Raw genomic sequence first — 8,929 nt, 5'->3', positions numbered from 1 at the left:
GGAGGAGGTTTAAGAGAAAGCAGATGAATGAGTTTCATTTCAGGTACATTGAATTTGTGAGTGAAGGTGAACACTTGGGTGGCATTCTCTGCCCAGCAGGCATTTGGAGCTCCTTACCAAAAAGATTTAAGAACGAATATCACAGATAATAATTGAAGCCAAGTGAAATTATCAAAAGAAAACATATAAAGAGAGAAAAAAAGAGTATTAAGAACAGAATACTGGGGGTGGGGGATCTATATTTAAGGGATGGAAGGAGGAGGAGCCAACAATGAGTCCAGAGAAAGTACTATTAACTTTTTAGAACTGTGTCTAAAGTCCAGAGAATCCTCAATCTACAAATAGAATGTAGGCCCTAGAGTTTATGAATATTGTGACAACTCTTTCCACTATGATAAACTGTTTTTAAAATTTGTTCCTGGATCTCACACGTATTTTCAGATTCTCATTATCAAAGTTACTACCAAGTACTTTCACTTTAAGAAGGGAGAAAGTGTTGCTCTGAGTTTTCCTTGTCTATTTGTCCAAAGCAAGCAAAGGAAAAGAGCTGTGGAGACACTGACAATGTCAGTGATAGCAATGGAATTGGTGACGGCATTGACATTAGTGACAAAAGTGGTGACAAGAACTCAGTAATGGCACAATGTCCAGTTATTCATGCGTGCACACATCAATGCAACAAGCCTATGCTAAGAAGCTGCTATGTCCCACTATTCCAATGATGGAAGTTGAGAAATGAACAAGACAAACAAAGTCCCTGCTGCTATGGAACAGCCATTAGAGTTGGAGTAGGCAGCCCCAAGACACACAAAGATAATCAAAGAAGATAATTTCACATGATTATAAGGGCTATGCAGTATGCAAAAACAGGATAATAAAACTAGAATTGACTGGGTGGTCAGAAAGGCTTCTCTGCAGAGAAGATATTTGACTCGACAGCTGAATGACAGGAGGGCACAAGTTAGGCAAAGATTAGTGGAAAAATTGCTCCAAGCAGAGGGTACAGCATATTTAGAGGTAAAAAATAAGCTTGGCATATTCGAGGACTGGCAAAGCCAGTGAGTCTGGCATGTGATGAGAGTGGCAGGATATGAGGATACAAAGGCCAGATCATGAAGGGCTTTATGGGCCAGGGAAGTTAGTACAGAGTTTGATCTCAGCTATGAGACCCATTGAAAGGTTTTAAGCTGAAAATGATGTAATCATGATGTTATAAAAGGTTTTATTTTTAACTGAGTTATACTAAGTCTTTGCTTTCAGAGAGCAATACCAGGCAAAGAAACAGCCAAGAAGATCATCAAGGATAGGAATAATAGGAGAGAGTTAAGAGAATCTTAACTGGGGTTACAGAGGGATCTCCTTGAGGTTCAATATTCTTCTGGAAGCACTTGACTCCCTGCCCATGAATGACAAAAAGATCACATTTGTGTGAAGGTTTTCAAGCCCAGTCACTAAGAAGTCTCTGTCCTTGGGTAATTGGACATGATGTGATTGTTAAATTGACAGGAGGAAAGCAACCGGGTGTACTTTTGTGTGAAAGTGCCCCACTATGCTGTGTGTTTGAGGGTAGAAATCCTGATTCATTTGCAAATTCTCATTGCCTATCTTAGAGCAGAAGCTCAATAAATGTTTTTTGTTTTTTAATGGATGACTAAATAAATGTTGAGTAAAATACAGATTTGGGAACCTGAGGCAAAAGTGGTTAGAGAGGTATTTGTGTTCTTGTTCCACAGTGTAGAATGGGAAATAGTTTCCCAGCCAATGGCTACATTCCCTCATCATCCCTTTCATCTAGATGCTTTTTTTTTTTTTTTTGACAATGGGATGTGAACAAATCATATGTGTCACTCCCAGGTCAAGGTAGTTGAAACATTGGGTGTGCTATCCTTTACATTCTTCTTCCCCTTCCAGTTTTTCTTCCCTCAGAATATTTAAGATGACAGCATCATTAAATGGAAGGATCTTAGAATTTCTGAGTCCTGATTTGAAAAAGAGCTACTCAGACAAGCCACCCTATCAGAAACATTTGCATTTCACTTTGAGCATCTAGAAAAAAATTTCGATCACTTTAAGCTACTGAGATATGAAGATATATTTGTATTTGCAACATTAACCTGGTCTATTCCAATACCCCATAGGTAGCTAAACCACAGGACTGAACAGGAATGTTCATGGAGAGTATGAGTAAAGTATCTAGCCCTGGGGAACACCAATGTTATTACTTCTCCTATTTGAAAAGAGCCTGTGGCCCACATAAGGCCAACATTCTTCATGAAGGGCATGAAGAGCTGAAGAGATCTAGCCTCTGTCTTTCAAGGAGCCAAGAAAACAGGCCAAGAACTACTATGATTTCTTTGAGGAGAAAGGGGAGTAAGTCTTGCCACAGCAAAAGCAAGTGTTGGGTTTACAAATTGCTGCCAGGAAGATGTGTCAATTCCTGGCTCCAGGAATAAGCAGCAATTGAGATTTGGTTTTGGCTTTTGCCTTTACAGTCCTATTAATTAAGTGAAGTTTGAGGTACTTATGTACCAGAACATTTTATCTTGCTCCTTGTAACTCATGTTTTATGTGGTCCTGGGCACAATCATATTTAATATAAACCCTATTAAATTGCAGCAGCCAAATTAATTTAAATATGCCACCAATCTGTTTATTCCCATTTTTCAGTTGATTATATCATACACTATAAATTCATGTAAGGGGAACCCATCGGTCCCTGAGACCTAGTCACTGTTTTTGAAGAAATTGTAAAACTGTAGCAACTGACAAAATTTGGACTGGTCAAAATTAAGGGAAAAAAAACAGTATCCACAAAGCCAAGTTTTTAAAAATTACTTTTGTTGCTGTTGTTATTATTTTTCCTATAGATACCATTGTGGTGCCTCCCATTTTCTCCCAAACATAGAACTTAATAAGGACTTTTATAAAATGCCAGTTGGGTTTTCACAGTTCTCAGGGTATAAGAAATTAGACATTTTTCTAGTTAAACTGATATAATATGGTTGTAACACCAAGTCAAAACAGACTTGATAGAAGAGCCAGTCATTGGGATAGAGACCTCAGTTAACCTGTGAGGGGACCCTAATGAAAACAGAGGGCACATCAGTGAGTCACTCATGAGCATATTTCTCTTCTGCAAAAGTTCTCTTGAACCTGCTGCCCCCACCCTCATCCTGAGGTTCACTTGAGTTTCCAGTCCTGAGGATGTGGAGAGAATCATGAACAGAGTGGGTTGAGCCACTCTCACAAAGTTCCAGGTAGAAACAACATTTTTGAGGTGACACACACTGAGTTGAAAAAGGAGGTTGAGGGCCTTATTTTCCATCTCTTTCTGCTCTTCTACCTTTCAGAAATATCATATTTTATCTTGTCTGGTTTAATCTGGTCTACTTGGTCTGATCTCAACTCATCTTACTTATACATGTTGTCATGCATGCATTCTTTTAACAGTATCTCTTGAGTGACCACTCTACATAAGGCCATCTGCTGGATGAATATTTGAGAGGATACTGACAGAGCACAGGGTCCTGAGATCAGGTTGCCTTTGAATTGTTCACCATCTTTGAAGGAAGAAAGAAAGAAAAGACTACCACTAAACCCACTGGAGGAAGAGGAAGGATGCCATGGACCAACAGAAAAGAACACTCGTTCCATGGTGAAAGTCTGGGAAAGAAGAGAAATCTTAGAGCAGAAAAGGAGACAGACAAGAGGAAGCAGTGACATCCAGGCAGGAGATAGAATGCTGAAAATATTGGGAAATTGTGAAGTCATCTGTCTCTATTATAACTGCAAGGAGCTCAGTAAGGCCAGATAATTGATCAGGTCACAGAGAGAGAGAGAGAGAGAGAGAAGGAGTAGAAGATGAAGATGAATACGGAGAAGGGAGCATTCTGTGTAGTGCATTATAAGTAAAGAATGAGGTGTTGATCTTCATGCTGTAGGCTGTGGGCCCATTGAAAGGTGTTAAGCTGGAGGAATGACTTGTACAGAGTCACACATCTCATGACCAAAAAACAGAGACTCAAATGTAACCCAACACTGCTGACTTCGAGTGCTGGCAACTTCACTGCTTCACAACATGTCCTTCTTCCAATCCTGTTTCAGCCTGGTTTCTAACACTAGGGCTCCATCATCTATATATAATCCTAATTCTGGCATCTTCAGCTCATCTTCTTGGCTTCATGCTCAGATTTCCCATAAGGGCTGTGTCTCAGACTTGACTTCCTGGCTTGACATCAGAATCTTACTGTTTAGGCTAGGATACTGGGCTCTGTCTAGCTCTGGTCCATTGACCATCCACTGGCTCCACCTGAAGGTGTCAGGAAAAATAGGTTAAAGGTCAAAGCAGTACAACTGAAGTAAGATTTCTCAGAGTTTGTTTACAATGATGGGATTTCTGGGGCAACTACACTGTAGTGTTTAGCAACAGAGGGAGCTTTGGAGTAGCAGAAGCTTACGGAATTAAAAAAAAAAAACTCTGATAGTGAATGTACCACAGTGTAGGCTCTCAAATTCAGAAATACTTCCAGGTGACTCTGAAGCCAGTAGCTCCAGGACTGCACTTTGTGAAACACTGAACTAGAGCATAGGGTGTTTGTGAGAAGGGAATGCTCATTAGGGCCAGAGAAGGCAGTGCCAAGTCACCGGGAGTCTTCAATGGCAGGCTCACTAATCTGGACCTTGGACTTTCTGCTCTAGGTAATTGATGGGAAGCCATAGGAGGCTGTGTGACTCAGGGGAGAGCCAGCACCAGAACCTGGGTCTGGTGAGAGCATCTACTTGGACAAAGAGGGGAGGAGGAACAAGTGTGGGGCCGGGGAGTCCAGCAAGGGCACTGGTGCAAGAGTCCCAGGGAGGGAGTGGTGATGATGAGTGAAAGCCTGGACTGGGACACTCCATCCAAATGCATTCCTGCTGGAGACATGTGGAAAGGAGAGAGTTGTTTCCAAAAACCTGGGCCAGGAAGGAAGAAAAGAAGTTGCTCTTTCCCCAGTGGCATGTGGAATTTTGCTGATGATTTATTGGAATTCTTCCCAAAGCTGGAATTACCCAAATAACTCATTGAAGCCATTCGGAAGGGATCTGATACTACAGTTTGCTTTAAGAAGTCAACTCTGCAGAGATGTACGTGGAGGTAATTTGTTGTAGTTGGAAAGACAAAGAGATTTTCCAAAATCTTATTCTTGGAAGCAGAATATATTAGTGCTGAGCAGCACCTTAAAACTCACTTAGATCAGTTTTCTAGTTGACAACTAGGAAAATGAACAGCTGTCCCACTGAACCTTCAACTAAATACTTAGAATATCTAACCCAGTGGTCTTTAGACTGTAGGATACGTTCAAATCATCTAAGGTATCTGTGAAAAATGCCAACTACTGCTCGTCCTCTTCCAAGATTCTGAATTTATATAGGTGGGGAGGAGGCCTTGGATGTACATTTCCAAATCAGTTTCTCCCAGGCAACTCTTATGCAGGTGGTCAAAATCCATAGAATCGTTGCCATATAGAACTTATTCCTCACACACACCACACAATCTTGGTCTTTGTCTTTTCAAGGCTTTGTGTTAAGCACTCTGAGGAGTTTCCAGGGGAAGAGGCTGAGTCCCTATCCTCAAATTGTTCCCAGTCTCCAAGGCAAACTGCTTAAGCACAAAACTGAATTTCAAGGGAGAGAGTGACAAACATCCTAAAATGGGCAGAAAAATAATACCAGGATGGTTCAAGCAAGGGAAAGAGCTTATTTACTAATCCAATGAGACTAGTTGCAGAGGTGATGTGAAGGTAGGCAAATAACAAGACTATGTCTAAGTAGTGTCTTTCACAGGCATCCTTTGAAAAACACCAACTTGTGTCAGAGAGCTCATTAAATAAGGAAGAACAAGAATGGCCCCCTGGGGAACTTGAAGAGTAAATCTGTGTGGTAGTGGTTTCTTCCATAGCATTTTAACACTAGGCTTTGATAATTCTTTTCGACTCAGCTGGCAGTAATAACAGAGGTCACCCAGACATACTTCCTTCCATCACAGCTATGGCAACTGAAGCCTGAAAGGTGAAAACACTTAACCAGGTCACTTGGGATGTGGAGTCAGTGCCAAAGCCCTTTCCAAATTCCTATATGCCAGGAAGGAAGGGGCTTGGATGATTCTTGTTCCTGCTAGCCCCTGGCTCTCCACCACCTTCTAATTGCTCCATTCAAGATGCTAAATACCTACTCAGTGTACTCAAAATGGACTTCTTAGTACTTTCTCTTTGTGCTTTCTTAGTGATGATAACCATACTAGCTAACAGTTTTGATCACTTACTGTGTGACAGGAATTGCTCTGATTTATCTGCAAAACCTTATTAATACCTCTGCTTTAGAGATGCGGAAACTGAGATACAGAGAAGTTAATGAAATGGCCAATTTGCACAGCTATTAAGTGGCAGAAGGGATAATCAGATCACTGGGCAGAGCAACTCTAGAGTCCATGTCTCTACCTGCCATGCTGTACTACCCCATGTAACTATTCTGGGACTCAAGTCTGTCACCCCTACCAAACCATGAGCTCTGTAGGTCCATAGGGACAGGAACCATGTCTATCTAGGTTACTGCTATATCCCTAGTACTGGATACAAAGCAGGCATTCAATAAATATTTGTTGAATGAATGAATAAATAGCATTGGCTAAGCTGACAGTGATAAAAATCATTCTGTATTGTTTTTAAAAAATATTTATTTATTTATTTATTTATTTATGAAACACACACAGAGAAAGGGAGAGAGAGGCAGAGAGGCAGAGAGGCAGAGACAGAGGGAGAAGCAGGCTCCATGCTGGAAGCCTGATGTGGGACCAGATCCTGGCCCTGGGCGGAAGGCAGGCACTCAATCACTGAGGCACCCAGGTGTCCCCATTCTGTATTGTCTTTAGAACCATTCTTGTTTCCACCAATAACTCCTATAACCTTTGTTATGGCTCTGCCCCTTCTGGACCTCAGTCTTACCATCTGCAGAATGAAGGTGGTGCTCTGTAAGGGACCTGTCATATGTGACAGTCTAGAAACCTCCCCCATTACTAAATTCAAGCCTCTAGGGACGGGCAGGCCAAACCCACGGCCTGACCTTGTCCCTGGCCTGAAACCCTGCCTGTTAGGCTCCACATCTTGATGCTGTATTCAAAAGTATGAGATAATAAGGTGGAGGAAAGGGAAGAAGTTAAATATTTGGGAGTCGGGGAGATGAAGAGATTCTTGGGCAGTTTAAGACTGAGATGGAGAGGACCAAGAGAAAGTTTGCTGGTAATTAGCAAAAGGGATCTATCCTTAGAGGCATTTCTAGCCAGAGAATAAATGTATCAAGCAGACTATCCATGTGGTAATCGAACACCCTGTTTATTGATAATGCTTCCAGGGTAGATTTAACAAAAAGGACAACAAAACAAACAAATATGCTTGTTATGAAAATGCAAGACATTTAGAACAACAATTCCATATCTCAGCCGATAAGCCAAGCTGCCTTCACAGCTTGTTCTGGGGGTAACCCAGCCATTAAATGGATGTAAAACTTTCTGAAGTTTGGGCGGCCCAGACCAGAGGGAGTGTTGACATGATCTTCCTAGCTCTTTAAAGAAGAGAGAAAAGTGAAAGAGCTCAGATTTTGAAAGCAAACTGTCTGCCCCCTCACCTTACAGATGAGGAAACTGAGATTCTGAAAAGTGAAGCAACTTGCTCCGTATCACACAGCTCCTAAGTAGTATGTCCCAGAATCAAAGCAGGGCCTGTGTGACTAGAAGCCCCCCTCTCCTGGCTCCAGCATGCTCTTCTGCTTAAACCCTCTTTGGCTAATCCTTAATGGCTAATTAGTTGTCCCATCATTAAAAAGAATGAGAGAAAAGCAAAGGAATGGGGCTCCCATGACCTGTTGACCTCGTTGTGTCATTAAAAGGAGATGGCTTTGACTCAAAACATGGTGGATTTCTTCTATAAGAGTCTCATATTATCCAGCATCCTCTCACTTCTGAGATGTGCCCCTCCCCTCTACCCCCCACATGGAAATACTTTATTACTTACATTTTTCTGTTCTGGGAAAATGAGTTAATATTAGTAAAGTTCTTAGAAGAGTGCCTGGCATATGTAAGTACTATCAGAATGTTTGTTAAATGAATAAAATAGAGTAAATGTAATTATCATTGAAGCATTTTTAGACAAAGAAAAATTTATAAATAGGACAATGAAAATCACATAAGTAAAATTTTGATGTAGATGCAGGCTTTTATCATGGACAAATAAAATTTTTCACAAAAATGAAAGATTATTTTATGTGTATTGTTTTTGTAACCTGATTTCCTCCTGTAGTAATATGCTGAGTGCATTGTTTAATATTAGTACATTGAGATTTTCATCATCATTGTAATACATCTATAATATTTTTTGTATCGGTGCATGAATAATTTAGTTTACTAAACTCTACTAATGGATATTTCAAGTTTTTCTTATATGTTGTTTTTTTGTAAACAAGGCTCTTGCATCCTTGTCTGATTCACACAGTCCTCCAGATTGCCCTGCAGATGATTTGCAAGAATCTATACTCACACCAGCAATACACTTTTCTGATTAATAGTTTGATTGAACATCTTTTCAAATTTTTATTAATTTTGGTAACTTTTCCATTCATGCTCTTTGCTCATGTTTCTGTTGAGTTGTTTATGTTTTTTTATAGATTTTAAGGCTTTTAAAATATTAAAACTATTAAGTCTTTTTTTGTCATGTATGTTGCAAGTTTGTTTGCAAGTTGTTGTTTCTGCATGCTGTGCAGAAGTTTTAGAACTGTGTGTAATAGAATCTCTCAATCTTTTACTTTATGGTTTCTGTCTTTAAAATCATTCTAGAAAATTTTGCCTTCTGTACTTCGAGAGTATAAAAATATTCACCTATATGAACTTCTACTTATTATG

The sequence above is a fragment of the Canis lupus genome, chromosome X (genome assembly GCF_011100685.1).
Source record: "Canis lupus familiaris isolate Mischka breed German Shepherd chromosome X, alternate assembly UU_Cfam_GSD_1.0, whole genome shotgun sequence".
Lineage (NCBI taxonomy): Eukaryota > Metazoa > Chordata > Mammalia > Carnivora > Canidae > Canis > Canis lupus.
The sequence above is the reverse complement of the archived record's forward strand: the minus strand, read 5'-3'. Positions refer to the sequence as shown.